This window comes from Adiantum capillus-veneris, chromosome 29, assembly GCF_014529385.1.
Source record: "Adiantum capillus-veneris isolate H3 chromosome 29, ASM1452938v2, whole genome shotgun sequence".
Lineage (NCBI taxonomy): Eukaryota > Viridiplantae > Streptophyta > Polypodiopsida > Polypodiales > Pteridaceae > Adiantum > Adiantum capillus-veneris.
Window position 1 is genome coordinate 56,640,354 of NC_140959.1, and position 17,868 is coordinate 56,658,221.

At 44.1% G+C, this 17,868-nt stretch overlaps 1 long non-coding RNA gene across 1 annotated transcript in view; it reads left to right on the top strand.

The window, feature by feature from the left end:
* Nucleotides 1-13,941, top strand: part of LOC147419238 (uncharacterized) — a 49,235-nt gene extending 35,294 nt beyond the window's left edge. The window contains exon 3 of the long non-coding RNA XR_015187146.1: nucleotides 13,158-13,941. This is a non-coding gene — a long non-coding RNA (uncharacterized LOC147419238). The remainder of the gene's footprint in view (nucleotides 1-13,157) is intronic.
* Nucleotides 13,942-17,868: the final 3,927 nt, after the last annotated feature.

The following is a 17,868-nucleotide window of genomic DNA, read 5'->3' on the forward strand; positions in this document are numbered from 1 at the left end:
CCCCCCGTGCTCTCCACACACCTCCTAGGGCCCCCCAAAGGGGGGGCGCCCTTCACCACAAGGCCTGTGCACACACTGCTCCCCAAGGTGCCCCACCTCCTGCCTATATACCTCCTAGGGCGTAGCTTGGCCACCAGTCCCCCATGTCAAAGGAAGAGTGTAAGGTGCAGCGGAATGAATGTTGTATTTTCTCAAGATTAGTGATCTTTATCGCTCAAGGTTCCTTTTAGTTCTTAGGGAAAGAGAGAGCTTTCCGTCTGTAGAGTGTTGTGGTCACGAACAAAGTGAGTGGATATTGTGTGTGCAAGTGAATGAGACTGAGAGAAGGAGAGAGAAGAGATACGACACCCGAGAGGTTGTAAAACCCTCCTCCAAAGGCCCCACTCTCCTCGGCGAGAGTGGTCTACTTTGATTACACAAAGGTGTACAATGCGTATGCAATGGACTGATGCAATGGGACTATGCCGATGACGACGACGGTGGTGACGACAATGACTTGGTGGCTGAAATCTGAGATCTTCTAATCGTTGAATTTCGGGACTGTTTCGGTGGCTGAAAATGACTGTTTTGGCTGCGTTTTCTTGGGCTAAAGATGGGGGAACTTCTGCAACCAATCTGGGATGTATCTGCTACCTTGCTAAAGGCTGAAAATGCTGTGTATCTGCGGCAGGTTGGGGTTGAAAGTCAAAACGCTGCAGCAATGCAAAAACGCCAGCAAAAAACGCTAGCTTGGCTGAAATTGCTGATGTCAAAACGCTGATTCTGCTGATGCTTTGCAATCCCATAAACGTTGGGCTTTGGGGGATGTCTGAAGGGGGAACAAACGTTAGAAAGGGTTGGACTTGATGGCGATAGCTGATGCTTAGAAAACGCTGAGAATGGAAACTTGCCTGGCGAGGATGGGGATCCAAAACGCTGGGGGTGCTGGGGGGCACTGCTGAGAAGTTGCCTGTTGAGCGGAAGCTCCTACTGCCTCTTCTGCCATTTAGTGCTAACTTGGGTTTGCTTATATATTAACTTAGTAAAATTGCCCTACCTACTCTTGTTGGAAAGTCACTTAAAAATAATAAGTGAAAATACCAATAAATAGGAAAATAGGCTAAATGCACTGGAAAATTCCCCTAACTGATGCTAATGGATTCTGATGGGAATTCCGATGATCATGCTGTGTGCAACCGGAGGATATGCATCTATGCTAAGTGATTGGGCATGCACGGTCTACGAATAGACTCACAAAAGTGCCAGATCACTGCTAATCTAAACTGACTGGACTGACGGGAACCCTGCTATGGTGTAGCTTGTCCACGAACACTTAGGGTTGGGATGTGTCACGTGACATCCCCTCCTTTTCAAAGTGAGGTACTGGTACCGAACTGTATGGTGTCGAGGGAGATCGCCAACAGCATCCGGAATCCTGGAAGGGACTCTTCGCCGGCCCACTCTGCTGTGTGGGTCGAGCGGTACTTGAACTTCATAAAGGTCTGCAACGCTTGCTTCTTTGGGCCGCGCCGAAAGCGACACAAAGTCTTCTGAATCTCCTATCTTGCTTCAACTTCGTCTAGAGTCCTGCTTCTTTCGTCTTCAAGAATCTCCATGGCTGAAAATTCATGAAACAATCTCCAACACAAAACCATGAACATACCCATTCCATGTAAAGTGAAGGAAAAAAATATTGTCTTCTCTAAAGACTGTGTATGCAATGTCGATGAACATAGAGACGGAGTGACAAACCGTTCATCAAACACATGCAAACAATGCGATCGAATCTTTTCTGGTTGATTAAAAACAATCAACTGTGGCAAATCACAATGGAAATGCCCATGCTTGGTGCTCATACAATCATGTGCTTGTTCGGAAACTGTGTCATGCCAAGGAAGAGACATGGAATGTGACTTCGAACTCTAGGGCTGGCCGGCAGGCAATTAGGGAGTACAAGGCAATAGCACTTCGTGCGAAGGCTGCTGTCCGTGTCAGTAACCGAAGATCCTTCGAGCGCTTCGTGGAAAAAGGGAATGAGCTCCTGAGGGAGGGTCAAATGAAGAAATTCTTTACCCACCTCAAGAAAATTGTTGGGAAGGGGCAAGGAACTATTGCCAATCAACCTTTGAACGCAAATGGGGAGCTAGTAATGGAACCAGAGAGGCAATTACAAGTATGGGAGGGCCACTACTCCAGGATCTTCGCCAATACGGACAGCACCAGCAAGGATCCTCTTGCTTGGTATGACAAACACGTGCGCATTTGGCCTGGTATGCCTGAAGTATGTGACCCGTTGAACTGGTACGAAGTGCGGGAGGCCTGTCGGCGGTTGAAGAGACACAAGGCAGCCGGAGGTGATGGGTTACCACCCGAATTCTCTAAGCTGCTTGTGAAAAATAAGGGGCTTAGGTCGGATCCGCGTAAGCCACGATCGGAGATGGGCAAGGCTTACCTGCACATGATTGAGGGCATTTACGATACCGGAGACATCCCGGCCGACGCTAGCGATGCAGTGATTGTGTCAATTCCCAAGAAGGGCGATTTGACCAACACTGATAACTACCGCGGGATCGCGTCCGTTGCCATAAAAGTCCTCACTACGGTCGTGATTAGGCGGATCACTAAGCTACTTGAAAAGAGGAATTTCTTCAATCCCGGCCAAGCAGGCTTCTGTACTAATGAGGAATGCATAGGGCAAGTCGCTTGTCTGAAAGAGATCGTGAAACTCCATCACAAGGATGGGAAACCAACTTATGCGGCCTACATTGATTTCAAGAAGGCATACGACACAGTACCGCACGAGGCGTTGTTCCTAAAGCTCGCTACGGCTGGCTTGCAAGGTCGAGCACTTAGATTCTTCCAAGCGCTCTACAGGTCCACTTGTGTTAAAGTCCGACATATGGATCAACTGTCGGATTCGATTCCGGTGTAGCGGGGAGTCCACCAAGGATGCCCGGGATCGCCCTGTCTATTCAATATATACATCAATGATATTCTAGACGCAGATGGGGAAACATGGGGCCTGGAAGTACCTAATCTCCTCAAGAGAATAAAAGGACTCCTTTTTGCCGACGACCTGGTTCTACTTGCTGACTCTCGTGAAAGCCTACAAACGAGCCTTGACAAGGTAAGTGAATGGGCAAAGACCTGGGGCATGACCTTTGGAATTGACAAATGCATGGTCACGGTGTTCCACGGCGACCTGCAAGATCTCTCTATGAGGATCTTTACTCTGGGTGGTGAGATGGTTGAAGTAGGTGAAACGTACAAATACCTTGGCATCGACGTTGACTCGACCTTTTCCATTGAACGCATCGTTAAAGAGCGAGCGGACAAGGGGAGGAAAAGTCTCTTCGCGTGTCAACACCTACTGGCGAACCGAGCCATTCCTATCTGGTCTCGACTGATTGTTTTTAAGGAGTGCGTATATCTAGTGATTTGTTATGGCGCGGAAATTATGGGGCCCCACGACCAGCGTGTCCTTCACTCTCCGCAGCGCCTCGTCGCCACCGGGATGCGAATGTTACTCGGAAAGGGAGCAAGGTCAACCTCTGTAGGGACGGCAACTCTCCATCACGAGTTTAACATACCACCCGTACTTGCCTTTTGTGGGGGACAACGAGCACGGGCTTTTGACAAGTACCGCTCGGTTTCATCTACTTGGATAGGCTCCTTGGTAAACAAGAAGCCTAAGAACCAACCGTTCAAGAAGTTGACTTGGACGACAAGAACCGAGAATTGGATGAATAAATATATCTCAGTGCGGCTGACTTCAGCTCAGTACGCTACCACGCATGGGACAAGTGGGACGAGAGGCATTCGTGCCTGGCGTTGGAGCCCTATAAGGAGGCCGGCTATGAACAAACACGTGGATACCTGCTGCAGTTCAATAGGAGCACTTTAGTCAATAGAAAGGAGGAGAGAATACTGGCTCTCGCGAGAGTAGGTGGGCTAAAACTGGCTGATAGATATATGCCCGGACATAGCATTTGCACGCTGTGCTTCCAGTTAGAGGGTCGTTCGCTTTCGCATTTGCTGACGATTCTAGGGGGCGTTGGCTAGACCGATTCAACTCCACCTTCAACGCTCTTGACCCTTCGTTGGACCCTGAAGAAAGGACCATTATCCTCCTTGGTGGGGAGGCTCGCGGGAAGCGGTTGCCCTTCTGGGTACGCCGTGATCCGCACTCGAGGTACGGAACTGCAGGGCACGTGCCTGTGGCAAAGTTCCTCGGTGAAGTTGTACCCCGGTATTTAGGTGCTCTGCATATGCGGATGGGGAGATAATGCTCCCCTTCCTATGCCGTTATTTGAATCCGATCCCTTCCGGGGGAAATGATGTAATTCTCTCCAAGCGAAGCCAAATGAGCTACGAGAGCACCCAACTGCCATTCCCCCCCGGGGGGGTCAACTTCACCTAAAAGGGGTTGGGAAATGCATAATGGGAGACATTACCAGCCTCAGCGGCGGACGCCACCTGTGAGCCGACGCCCTTCCAAGCGGGTATGGCATTTCCTAGGGAAAAACCGTTAGGTTTCAAAGGCAGTTTAGTGAGGTGAGCGATAAGTTACTTGGAGGAGGCAACTCCAAAGGGAAGACCGAAGCAAGTCCCGCAGTACTTGGGCCTCTGAACAGAGATACTTGGTCGCTGTCATGCCCACCGAAATGGGTCTCTCAAGGGAACAATCATCGCACTAAGAGTGTAGATAATTCTGGCCTCCCGAGTCCAGAGGAAACTAGTGACAAAAGCGTCTGCCTTTGGTTTCTCGGGGCATAGTCCTGGTCGTTCTTCTTGTCCACTTTTACGGTGGATAAGGGGAGCGGCCGGGCTTGCCTCGCCCGACTCCGAAAACAAAACAAAAAAACTTCCCGACATACAAACTTTTCATGAACAATCCGCATACATTCGTGCTCATCCATGAGAGAAACGTGCTCAACATGCAATATGTTATGCCTAGTAAAAGGGATCACATAACGATGCTGACGAAAATACAGGAAACCTTCACGACTGAAACACTCGAACAATGCGTGCGTATCAATCATGCGAACACATAATACTTTCTTTAAGGGCTCTTTGGACCAAGGCTCGAGAGCCAAGATCACTTCTTCGGGATCTATCGAATCTTCTTGTGGGGGATCTATGGACCTTGACTCGAAAGCCAAGATCGATTCTTGGTGATTGATCGAATATACAACGAGGTTAGCTTCGCTAGAAAAAGCATCAACTAACACATCATCCTTGTGAACAATCACATCTTGTTCATGCAATTCATCATGCTTGTCTTTATCATCCAAGTCATCATGCAAATCATTATCCTGCAAATCATCATACTTCTCATAATCATGCAATTCTTGTGTGTCATGTTGTGGAGAAAAAGAGACTGAGAGAGTCTCCTTATCTCGAATCCTTTCAACCTTGTCCTGCATATTAGCAATGAGAGATGGAGAAGGAGAAGTATCCACTCCATGAAAGACAGTAGGAGAATCACTTGATCGCTTCTTCGGGATCTATCGAATCTTCTTGTGGGGGATCTGTGGACCTTGACTCGAAAGCCAAGATCGATTCTTGGTGATTAATCGAATATACAACGAGGTTAGCTTCGCTAGAAAAAGCATCAACTAACACATCATCCTTGTGAACAATCACATCTTGTTCATGCAATTCATCATGCTTGTCTTTATCATCCAAGTCATCATGCAAATCATTATCCTGCAAATCATCATACTTCTCATAATCATGCAATTCTTGTGTGTCATGCTGTGGAGAAAAAGAGACTGAGAGAGTCTCCTTATCTCGAATCCTTTCAACCTTGTCCTGCATATTAGCAATGAGAGATGGAGAAGGAGAAGTATCCACTCCATGAAAGACAGTAGGAGAATCACTTTTGGCATTGAGAGTTAAAGTGCTAGCCTCCCAATCAACGAGAGGGTTGATTTCACGAAACCATTTCATGCCTAAAATCATATCACATCCTGAGAGAGGAGAAACAACAAATCTTCTAGTGAAGGCAGTCTGTTGGATTGCAAACAACACATCGAGGCATTTCTTCGTGATGAGAGCGTCCATACCAGGACGAAAGCCAGAGACCTCGATAGGAGATCTCGGACTAACTTCGAGGCGGGCTCTCTCAACACGAGAGGGGCTGACCACATCATGCATACTACCTGGGTCAAACAATATGACAAAACGGTGCCCCTACGTACGACCATAACATTTAATGAGAGAATCATCAATGGGAGGGTCCTGAGAAACTTTGGGCACAATCGTGTTATCATTCATTGCATTGACAGATGTAGTGGGTGCTGTGGGTTCTTTAGATTCATTCGATTCAAGCTTAGGACATGTTCGTTTTATGTGACCCTTAATGTGACAATGAAAACAACGACCTTCCTTAGAATACGTGCTTTGTTCTTCCGAAGTGATGTATCCTCCTACAATTCCTTGTGCTACCTTTTCATCTGGAGTAAGCTTAGGTTTAGCAGTTGTGTTAGCTTTACCCTTACATTCATTGGAAGAATTCTTTGATGAGAGACTGTTGGTAGATTGGTTAGAAGAGTTATCATTCTTACCATTCTTACCGTTCTGAGGAGTTTGCGAGGTACTTGTGGAAGTCTTGATCTCCTTAGGCTTTCCCTTGTTGTGCTTCATCTCCTGTACGAGAGCAATCGCTACCGCCTTGTTGAGATCGATTGGATCGAATACCTCGACATCGTACTTGATATACTCGTCCAATCCAAAGAGAAAAGCCTCTTTGCGCTCATCATTCGACCTGCGCAATTGGGTACCTAGCTGCAAAACACGATTAGAAAAAGACATAACCGGCATACCATTTTGCTTGAGAGCACGCCAATCGTCCTTCAATCGTGCAAGGTACTGAGGTGGCATAAACCGCGCCTTGAGCTTGTTTTGGAGATCAGTCCAACTAAAAGAGAGGGGCGTGAAATCGTCGGCTGCCTCTAGGTGCGCGGCTAGCTGTGCCTCTTGCCATGCGTGGTACCAATTAATGGCATCACCGGCAAAGGTACATAGCTGCCGTCAAAACTTTGCTATTGCTTGTCTTCTTAGTTGTTGCAAAATAAGCATTAAATTGATGTAACCAAGAATGAATAACAGTAGCATCCATCTTACCGTCATACTTAACTGAAATTCAACTTTTCTGTGACTGGGTTGTGTGAATCCGCATCGTGGCTTGCGCCACTTGACTAACTCCCACGATCTTTGGGTGGTTCGGTCTTCGAGGCTAGGATTTGGGCTATAAATTCTTGATTGCGAAGCTCCCTTTCAGCTTCACGCTCGGCCTCCTTTTCTGCTTTGCGTTCTTTTCGTTCAGCGCGCTCGCGTTCGAGAGCAAGTCGCTGTTCTTCTTGTTTTGCGGCAACTGCAATGCGCTCACGTTCCTGAGCAAGTCGATTTTCTTCTTGTTTTGCAGCAAGTTTGTCGTTTCTTTCATCGCACTCGCGGTTCTTGGCTTCTTGTGCACGGTCCTTTGCTGCTTGTTCTTCTGCTTTGCTTGCGAGTTGTGCCAAGGCAACTCGATTCGTTTCTTGTTGTTGTACCATCATGTCCAACATCGACTTGACCATCATCTCCATAGGAGTGAGGGACAACTTGTGGCGTAGATGGCGAAGGGGGAGGGTTGGAAAAATCTCCTGGTGGGGAGAATCCTTCGTCGCCTCTCTCATGCTCATCACCTGAATGCGAAGTATCCATGCTGCTTCGGGTGACGACCATGCACTAGGATCTTGGGGTCTTAAGCTCGCGAGGAACTTGGGTTCTTGAGGGTCTTGAGGTTCTTGAGGTCCTTGATTCGTGAGAATCCTAGGTTCTTGAGGTTCTTGAGTCTTGAGGTTTTCTTTCGCTTGCAAATCGCGTTGGAGAAGGATCTTCTCTTCACCCGAGTTCTACCCTTTTCTGCGGGCGCACCCCTTGGCGGCCTTGCGCTCACACCAAGGTTGCTTTTTCCCACCTCACATCGATTGGCCGGCCGCTAAGTGCACGGTCTGCTCTCAATGAGTGAAAAGAGACACAAGGGGAGGCAGGACAAGCCCTTCTTTCTTGGGATTCCTGTCACTCTTCAACAAAACACGATTAGGAATCGCCACACCCAAGTAAACTTGGGTTCGTGCGACCTCAACAAGCAAAAAAAAATTTCTTGTGGTTCTTTCCTTGAGTAATGCAGAACACTTCCAAAGCTCTGATACCAATGTAAGGTGCAACGGAATGAATGTTGTATTTTCTCAAGATTATTGATCTTTATCGCTCAAGGTTCCTTTTAGTTCTTAGGGAAAGAGAGAGCTTTCCGTCTGTAGAGTGTTGTGGTCACGAACAAAGTGAGTGGATATTGTGCGTGCAAGTGAATGAGACTGAGAGAAGGAGAGAGAAGAGATACGACACCCGAGAGGTTGTAAAACCCTCCTCCGAAGGCCCCACTCTCGTCGGCGAGAGTGGTCTACTTTGATTACACAAAGGTGTACAATGCGTATGCAATGGACTGATGCAATGGGACTATGCCGATGACGACGACGGTGGTGACGACAATGACTTGGTGGCTGAAATCTGAGATCTTCTAATCGTTGAATTTCGGGACTGTTTCGGTGGCTGAAAATGACTGTTTTGGCTGCGTTTTCTTGGGCTAAAGATGGGGGAACTTCTGCAACCAATCTGGGATGTATCTGCTACCTTGCTAAAGGCTGAAAATGCTGTGTATCTGCGGCAGGTTGGGGTTGAAAGTCAAAACGCTGCAGCAATGCAAAAACGCCAGCAAAAAACGCTAGCTTGGCTGAAATTGCTGATGTCAAAACGCTGATTCTGCTGATGCTTTGCAATCCCAAAAACGTTTGGCTTTGGGGGATGTCTGACGGGGGAACAAACATTAGAAAGGGTTGGACTTGATGGCGATAGCTGATGCTTAGAAAACGCTGAGAATGGGAACTTGCTTGGCGAGGATGGGGATCCAAAACGCTGGGGGTGCTGGGGGGCACTGCTGAGAAGTTGCCTGTTGAGCGGAAGCTCCTACTGCCTCTTCTGTCATTTAGTGCTAACTTGGGTTTGCTTATATATTAACTTAGTAAAATTGCCCTACCTACTCTTGTTGGAAAGTCACTTAAAAATAATAAGTGAAAATACCAATAAATAGGAAAATAGGCTAAATGCACTGGAAAATTCCCCTACCTAATGCTAATGGATTCTGATGGGAATTCCGATGATCATGCTGTGTGCAACCGGAGGATATGCATCTATGCTAAGTGACTGGGCATGCACGGTCTACGAATAGACTCACAAAAGTGCCAGATCATTGCTAATCTAAACTGACTGGACTGACGGAAACCCTGCTATGGTGTAGCTTGTCCACAGACACATAGGGTTGGGATGTGTCATGTGACAAAGAGGGTAAAATGCAGGGATAGGCACCGGGTACCTAGTAGGGCCATGGGAAAAATACTGGCAGAAAAATACCCCAAGCCTGCAAGAGCCTACTAGCCATGGAACCAAGCCAAAACCCAACATGAGAAATCTACCTCATATTGGCCGGGCACCAGCGTAACCGCGAAACGTTTCAGTCCAAAATGAGAGCACAGTGAAACGTGAGACCGAAACGTGCGTTTAGCGACTTTGAAACTAAAACTATGGTAACTTGCTGTTAATGAAACGGCTTGTGTTTCACTTGGTGAGCGAAACGGTTCACCTCTCCTTACCTGCCGAAACGCGTTTCATGGTGACGCTGTCGGGCACAGCCACAAAACAGCCCTTACTCCCTAGCACGTGTCCCTGGGAGAAACTGGGACCGATTGGATGAACCAAGCGAGATGCTTGAACTCTAACAAGTCAAGAGTAAATATGGAAGCAAAATCGACATCTCCGTCATGTGTAACCTCATACGATACATCTGCTCCCACATCAGTCAAAGTGATAGCATCTCTCCTGTGTTGTCTCCTGCGTTGTCTTATTCGCCGAGAACGCCTATGTACATGCCCTGTATGACCACAATGCCAACACGCAATGTCTTTGTGTCTACAAGATCGTCCTCTGACTAAAGGCATCTCTCTAGACTCATGTGTGCCAAAAGCATTGCACAATCTCTGCCATAAATCTCCTGTACATGCATCCAAACCGATGCTATAGGTAGACTCACCAAGGTGTAACATGATCGTCGAACGTGCAAGCTCATGCAAGCCCCCCCACTGATCATCAATCATAGACTCTCGCCTAGCATCCATGCCTTGCAATGGCAACACTTGGCCCAAGTAAGTCAATGCATCATACATACCTGCTTTTCAATGCTCAAAGTTTGAACTATCAAACCTCTTATGGAAAAGCATAAACTTTGACAATGATGTACTTGCTAAATCAATGGCAATAACCTATGAACAAGATCAAGCACAAATCAATTTACTAACAGTGGCCAAAGCTTGGCTAACGTATACACCAAGCACTGTCAAAATACAGCATACATTTAGGCGTAAGCTGTCCAAGAGAATTGTCAGTTCTCTATGTGTTGATCTCACATCCTGCCTCCAAGTAGTCTCCCAATGGTATCCCATCACTCTAGGTAATGTGCCGCAAGGAGTCTGATCCGTTTTCAAGTAAAAAATAATGTCTCTTCCCTTAAAGCTATCCTCAAATGCGCCTACATCTAGCTTCATTGATCCATTACAGTTCCATGCTGCCATTTTAAGGTGGGTTACATAGGTCTCGCACTGTCATGCGGTGCATTTTGCCAACACCACTACTCTCCCTCCCCTGTAGAAAGCAATTGTCCCTTTCTTCTTGGCCACCTTGATCTCTGGCATTAGCTCTTGCATGTGTGCTACCTATGTTAGAGTGAGGTCATCACCCAAAAATACCCAAGTTTGCTTAAGTGTTGGTCTCTTCTTTAGGAATTCCTTCCTAGCTTTAGCGTAGGGAAACGTATAATGAGTGCTCTTTCCTTGGGCCTTCCTTTCTCATCACTTCCCTTCTTGCCAACTCTCCAAGCACCTGTGTGTGTGGGTTCAGAAATACCCATGTGCTTCAAGAGCTCTTGCACCTCTTCTTCTAATTTTCCAGTGTCTTTGAGGCGTGTAACACGCACATGAACGGCTCTAGTCTTTCTCTTTTGCTCCTCAATTGTCATATTGATGATAGTGGATGTTGTTGTGGCTTCAAGCATCTTATCTTTCCCTTTCTTTGCGTCCTCTATCCATTATCCACCTTCTCTTGTGTTTTGAATAAGTGCTCCGTCCATGAAGAGGCCGTTCGTGCCTTTTCCTCTTCTTCTTCACGTAGAGTTTTCACCTGCTCCGTAATGCTTTCGAGCTCCTTTATCATTGAGGGTTGGTTTTCTACCTCCTTTGCAAGGGTAATTTTTACAAACTACGAGTTCTCCCTTGAGTGCATTGATCAATGCATCCTTTTCATTCATGTGTTCTCTCATTTTTTATTCCAAGATTCAAAAGTAGCAAGTGCATCCTCTAATCTTTACTGCATCACACAAGGTAGGATCCGTACGTACATACCTTACGGTGCGGTACAGTATGTCCGTACAGTACGGTATCGTACCGTACGGATCCGTACTGTACAATCATTTTTTTGTTGGAAAAAAAACCGAGCGGGTCTGCAAAATTGGGTTCGCCATCAAGTTTTTGTGTGCAAATTGGCAAATCATGATCAATGTGAACTTTCAAGTTCTCTGTAGTAACTAGTTTGTTGTAAAACTTCAAATTTTAGGTTGTGTATATTTGAGTTGTATCTGTTCTTGTCACTTCAAAGTGAATGTCGAGCAAGGAGTCACAACATGCTTTTGGTATTTGTATGAAAGCTTTCCCTTGGTTTGTAGAATAGTGAACTAACATGCTTGAAGTGATACTTATGAAATTTTTATCAAGTATGGACCGTATTGTAGGTTTTTGGCTTCAAGAAAAAAAATATATACGAATTTTACGTACCTTACAACTCTATCCATTCGGTACTACGTACAGGACGTACCGAATACGTACTATACCTTATGTACCTTACCACCTTGGCATCACGCATCCACTTCTGCCCTCAGTATAGTCTGCATTTCGACCTTGATGTGTACATCTCATCACGCTTACCAAGCATCTCTTTGTCCAACTCTTTCCTCAAATTTGCATACATAGCTTTTTTGTAAGTCTCTGCATTTGCATACGTCTCTTTCTCAATGTCACCACTCAAAAGGCTTAACTCTGCCTTAATCATCACTTGTACCTTCTCATACATTAAGTCATCTTTGACTTTAGAAAGCTTCTCTATTATAGAACCCGGCGATAGTGTGCTCTCCCGAAACATCCGCCTGAATGTCGCTTTCGATTTAGGCGGGGTTTCATAAACATTGTCATCCCCAACATCCGTTGATTGGTCCATCCTCGGACAGTCACAGTCAAAAGGAACAGCTATGCAAGAACGGCGTCAAAGTCCAAGTAGTGAATAACATTAAGCAGGTTCGTGGGTAGCACCTGCGAATACCACCATCAAGAGAGAGGTTGCTGCAGATGGTTGGCTCAGTATGTACCAATGTCTAAGCCGGTGGTGACAGGAGACCCAAAACCTGCTGCACTGAAAACTGTACTCTGCACCTACTACAGCTCGTGGCCCTCTTTCTGGGTCAGCACGTGGTGACTAGCAGCCCTTGCAGGGCGCTTATAGAACCAGCCCTCGTGGGGGCTTGCTGTTTCCCAGCACACTGTCCAGCAGCGCCCGAAACCCTAACCCTCGTCTTCACCTGCTGCCCATTGCGCCTCAACCTCGTCTTCTCCTGCTTCCCAGCTTGCCACTCTCCTCAGCAGCTCGTCATTCAACACACACACACACACACACACACACACACACAGAAATGAAATGTTATATTAACGTCTTCAAAAGGCCAAAGTGACCTATGAGACCAGAAAGTTAAAATGCGGTGTATCTGATACAATATCAGATTAACAAAATAAATTAAACTAGGATAACAAAATATAAATACTGCGGAATCCTAAACTAAGCTGATAGGTGTGAAAGGTGAAAGAGAGAGAACATGATCAACTAATTCTAGAGGTCGAAGTCAGCCTGTGAGAGAGAACCATGATGTGTGTGTGTCCTCTAGGTATCGAGAAAAAGAGAGAGAGAGAGAGAGAGAGAGAGAGAGAGAGAGAGAGAGAGTATTCTGCAGTTTTAAGTGCATGCTGCTGGATGGTTTGCAGGTGCTGATGAGAAAAAAGAGACTAAGGTAATGCACGAAGAAAAGGTCACCAAGCCTTGATCGAGATAAAACAAGGTCTACTGCAAACGAGGCACCCAAGCAGAGTGATGATGAAAAATAGGCAACCAGGAAGCTAGCAAGCTTGTACTATCCTCTGGCTTGAACTATCTCGACGCCGAGCATGGTTATGCAAAATGCTTTATGATTCATCTTGGAAGCACAGAACCCCAAGGATGCATTGCAACATGATTTAAAAAACAGGCCTTGATTGGAGTATTGCTGAAGAAAGGAAAACTATTGCTACAGGTTTTCACTTCATTCTGCCCACCATCAAAACTAATACGAGTCGAGCGATCAATGTGGGATGACACTTCGGCACGATCACAACTTGTGACATTGGAGAGGATTGCGATGAAACATGCAATCCTCGTGAATCTTCTAGGGAAAAAGAACCTTCTGATAGAAGCTCTGTGATCCTTAAACTTCTGAGACATAATCTTGAGTCTGTGGGCAACCTTATCATGGTGGTTATTGGTACCCTTACAAGCTTGTGCTTGAAGGCCAAAGATGTATATGCATTTCCTCTCATTAAATTGGACATGTTTTGGAATACTCCTGTTCCATTTGAAACATGAAGCTCCAGGAAAGGAACTTTGCTTGGAGTTGGCATGTCTTGAACCATAACTGGTTCTCATGTTTGTGTGCAATTAATTGAATTTCAAGAAGTATGGTTCTCTTCAAGTGCGCATGATGGAAAGTAATGCTCACAAAACTACATCCACACTCAATTTGGACATTGTGAACTCTTCAGCATCCCATTTGGTTTGACCAATTCATCAGCTACATTTTCACATATGATGAATTGCATCTTTTTAGAGTATCAAGATTGTGTGGTGGTTTTCTTGAACTGATAAGTATTTTGATAAGTATGTTATTTTAAACAACTTAAATGTCTTCATATAGTATTTCCTTTTTATTGTGCATGCATTCTTATCTTTTCACGTAGTCCAAAGTTTGTCATCTCCACACAGCCATACGGAGGATTTGCTACAGTTCAAAGTGACCTGACCACAAAAGAAGAAATTAACTTTCCTTTGGTGAGCATTTGGTTTCACTTAAACTTTGTTTTGTAGCACCAACTCTTGGTAATTTATAAAATACCAAGCCATTTTTTATGTTATATTGAAGTGCCTATGCATGAATTGTGGGATCAAATTGTAGTCTTCTTTGATGAAGTCTTTTGACAAATGGCAAGCTTCATTTTTTCAGAACTCCCTTACCTTGAAAAACATGCCTCTCGCTTTGCATTTACACAATCCCTCACATAGTTTGAAGTTATGTAATGTATAAATGGAAATGATTGCAAATTATGGTTCAAGGAAACCTCTCTAAATTGTCATACAAAATCTCTCTAATTAGCTCTAGGTTCGCAACCTAAAAGGACATAAAAAGTGTCATTTTAGGGTTTTGAAGAAACTTCTTATCTCATAAGAGACCTATTATTTTTGGGAAATCCTTTCTTGAGCTTAGAGTTCAGAGATTACTACTTCTAATGAGAAAAATGAGTAACTTTGAAAATGTCTCACTCTTTGGTCATTGTAAACCTCAAAAGTTTATATAGTATTGCTTTTCACTCAAACAAGCAATTTCTTGCAATCAGTTGCACACTTGGAAGCCTAGGGACTTTTTTTTTGAACCATGAAACAGTTTTTACGGGCTGAAAATCACACCATATGGCTCTTTTATCCTTATATTTTTTGGACACAAAAAAGTCGTGTTTTTTTCTTCTATTAATATATCATCAAACTTTATATAGGCACACTCATTAATGCCATTAAGTAAGTGTATTTTATGTCCCTTGGGACCCTTACACTCATAAGTAGCCATTGAACACCATAAGCATAAAAAAGCTCCCACCAAAGAGAATGTTGGGCACAATAATGCAATACTAAAACAACATACATGAAAAAATTGGGTTTTTCATCATGACCTTTAGAATCTCTTAGAAAAAAAAGCAAATATGTAGGCAAAATAGAGGTTATAATTAGATATCAATATAAGTTATAGATTTTACATACTGAGGCGGTCCGGGGCGGGCAACAAGAGAGGCGACCTCTAAACACCCCTCAAGGCTCCCGTGCTGCTCAATTGGGGCTGGGGCAACCACAAGCACAACACAACAACAAACCCACAGCCAAACCCAAACAAAATAGGGGCACCACCTAGTTATGGTATGCGAACTAGGACGCAAGAGAGATTTTGGCACAACCAAGAAGATGCACCACACAACACACACAAGCAACCTCACACCAAGACACACATGAAATGGATCAGAGAGAGCTAGAGCAAAGGGAAGAGAGAGAGGAAAGGATCTTGCGTAATACCTTATTTGTAACTTGCAAATGGAGATGGTTCGTTATGATGCTATCGTAGAACTTGTACAAAACTCACTCAATGCTTAGTGATTGCTAAACATTGCTAAAACACACACACTGTCTTAGGGTGTGGGAGACCTCTCACCACAATACTCTCTTACAATGAACAAAAAACTGGCAATGAAAAACGCACTAAAACACTTTCTAAAATTAAGATCAACCGATAAAAACTCAAAATACACAAATCACCTTGAATTCACCAAACCATATTGCACAAATGGAAGGACGAAGATTTGAACGTCGAATCACGTCTTTGATGCACCAAACCTCAATTTATTGATGATGAAGGAGCATATACAATAGTGGTTTTGAGATTTGTGGAACTCACGCTCTCTCACTTGCAATGTGTAGCTTGAAGGCTTCTCTCACACCAAGAGTGAAGCTCACAAGTGGTTGTTACACTTAAGTCTCTCCTCACGCATAGAGTGTTGGGGTGCTATGTGAGATATTGGAGGTTGTTTTACAAGAAGGAGAGGGACCTATTTATAGGTTGGAGACCCCTCATAAAGATTATTGGAAATCCTAATTTACAAGCTAACAAATCAGGATTATGATTTTTTTGAATATCAAAACATTGCGGGCCTTCTTTGTTTGCTTGAGTCATGGGTGTGGGCTCAAAAGAGAGCATTATTGATGGTAGATAAGGTGAAAGTAAGTAAGGAGAGAGAGAGAGAGAGAGAGAGAGAGTGTTACTATATACATGTCTTGAGGTGAGGTGTCTTTTATGGTGAGGTCAATGCTATTTTGTGTTAGTATGTTAGTCGTTAGCAATCACTAGAAAGTTAATGTTACATTTACAATGGGTAGAATGAGGTGGATGGTTGAAGTAAGATGGTTGAATGAAGTGAGCAAATCCTTGTGATGGTGAAGCTTGAAGAAGTTTTGGACTTACTTGTGTAGGTTCTCAAAATGACTATCGATCTTCTTCTTCGTCTTCTTTTCTTTACGTCGCCGCCGCCAAGGTTGATTATCGTGATGAAAATGGTACTTCCGTTGATGAGATCTCTTGATTTGCAGAGATTAAGCATGGTACACATGCTAAATTTATGTATATATATAAGGAGTAAGATGGAATTGTACTTTGGAGATAATAGAGAGAGGCATAGAGATGGTGTATGTACATGGAGAGCTCATATGAGAGCTATGGAAGTAAGAGGGGAGGTTAATGGTGAAGAAGGTGAGAGAAACCATTGAAGGTGAGAGAAACCATTGAAGGTGCGTGTGTGTGTGTGTGTGTGTAGAAGTGTGGAAAGAGGTGAGAGAAGACTATGGGCTACTTGTGAGAAAAGTGGGCAGATTGGGGTCCACTCAAAAAATCATAGCTCACCGATGGTTACTCCAAAAATCATGAAAAAATTTGAGGTAATTATTCAAAGCGTGGGCTACATTTTCTCGTTGACCACCGCTCCAAATTCGGAGTGGAGATAGGTGCCAAAATTCTCACCAAAAAGCCTGTTTTTATTCTCGCAAAAGTCTTTTAGTGGCCCCCTCCTTTGTTGAATTTGTACAATGCATCCAAAAGTGAGCCCCTCCTTTGTCATATCATAATACAAAGCATCCAAGTTGCCCTTGACCCATGCATGGAAGAGGATTATTGGTGAATAAAGAAATATATACATGGTGGGACTAGTGTATGGACTATTCATGGACTTTAGCTCAATGAGCACATGGTGTTAGAATAATAAGTAAAAATAATAATAAAAATATGGAGGAATTATGGATATGGAAAGATATTGGAATCATATGATATGGTCCCTCTTTGAATTATTTTGGGTGAAAGAGGAAAAGGTATGCAAGTAAATAATATAATAAACGTGACCAATTAGTAGAAATTAAAATTTTTTTTTTCACGAGGGTGAGGGTGAAAATGTGAGAGTATTTTGTATAAAGGAAAAATATAAGGTTAGAGTATGTACATATTGGCAAAAAATATACTTATGGTGTAAGAGGATGAAAGAAGGCATACACAGGTTTAATAAAACACACATCTAAGTATAAATATTTAAATAAAATACCAGAATAATTATAAAAATCCCTATATTTAGGCCATATATATAATGCAATATTTACACACAAATGGGCTATAATATTTTTTTATTTTTTTATTTTTGGCTCAACTAACCCAGTGACTAGCTAATTTAGGGTTTTTAAAGAAAATATGGGAAAAGTCCTTAACTCACACACGCCTATTTACAATGAAATGGTAGGGATAGCCATAGTGTTTGGGTGATTTTGGTAGGGTGAGGTAGCTTACTATGGCAATTATGAAAATCCGAA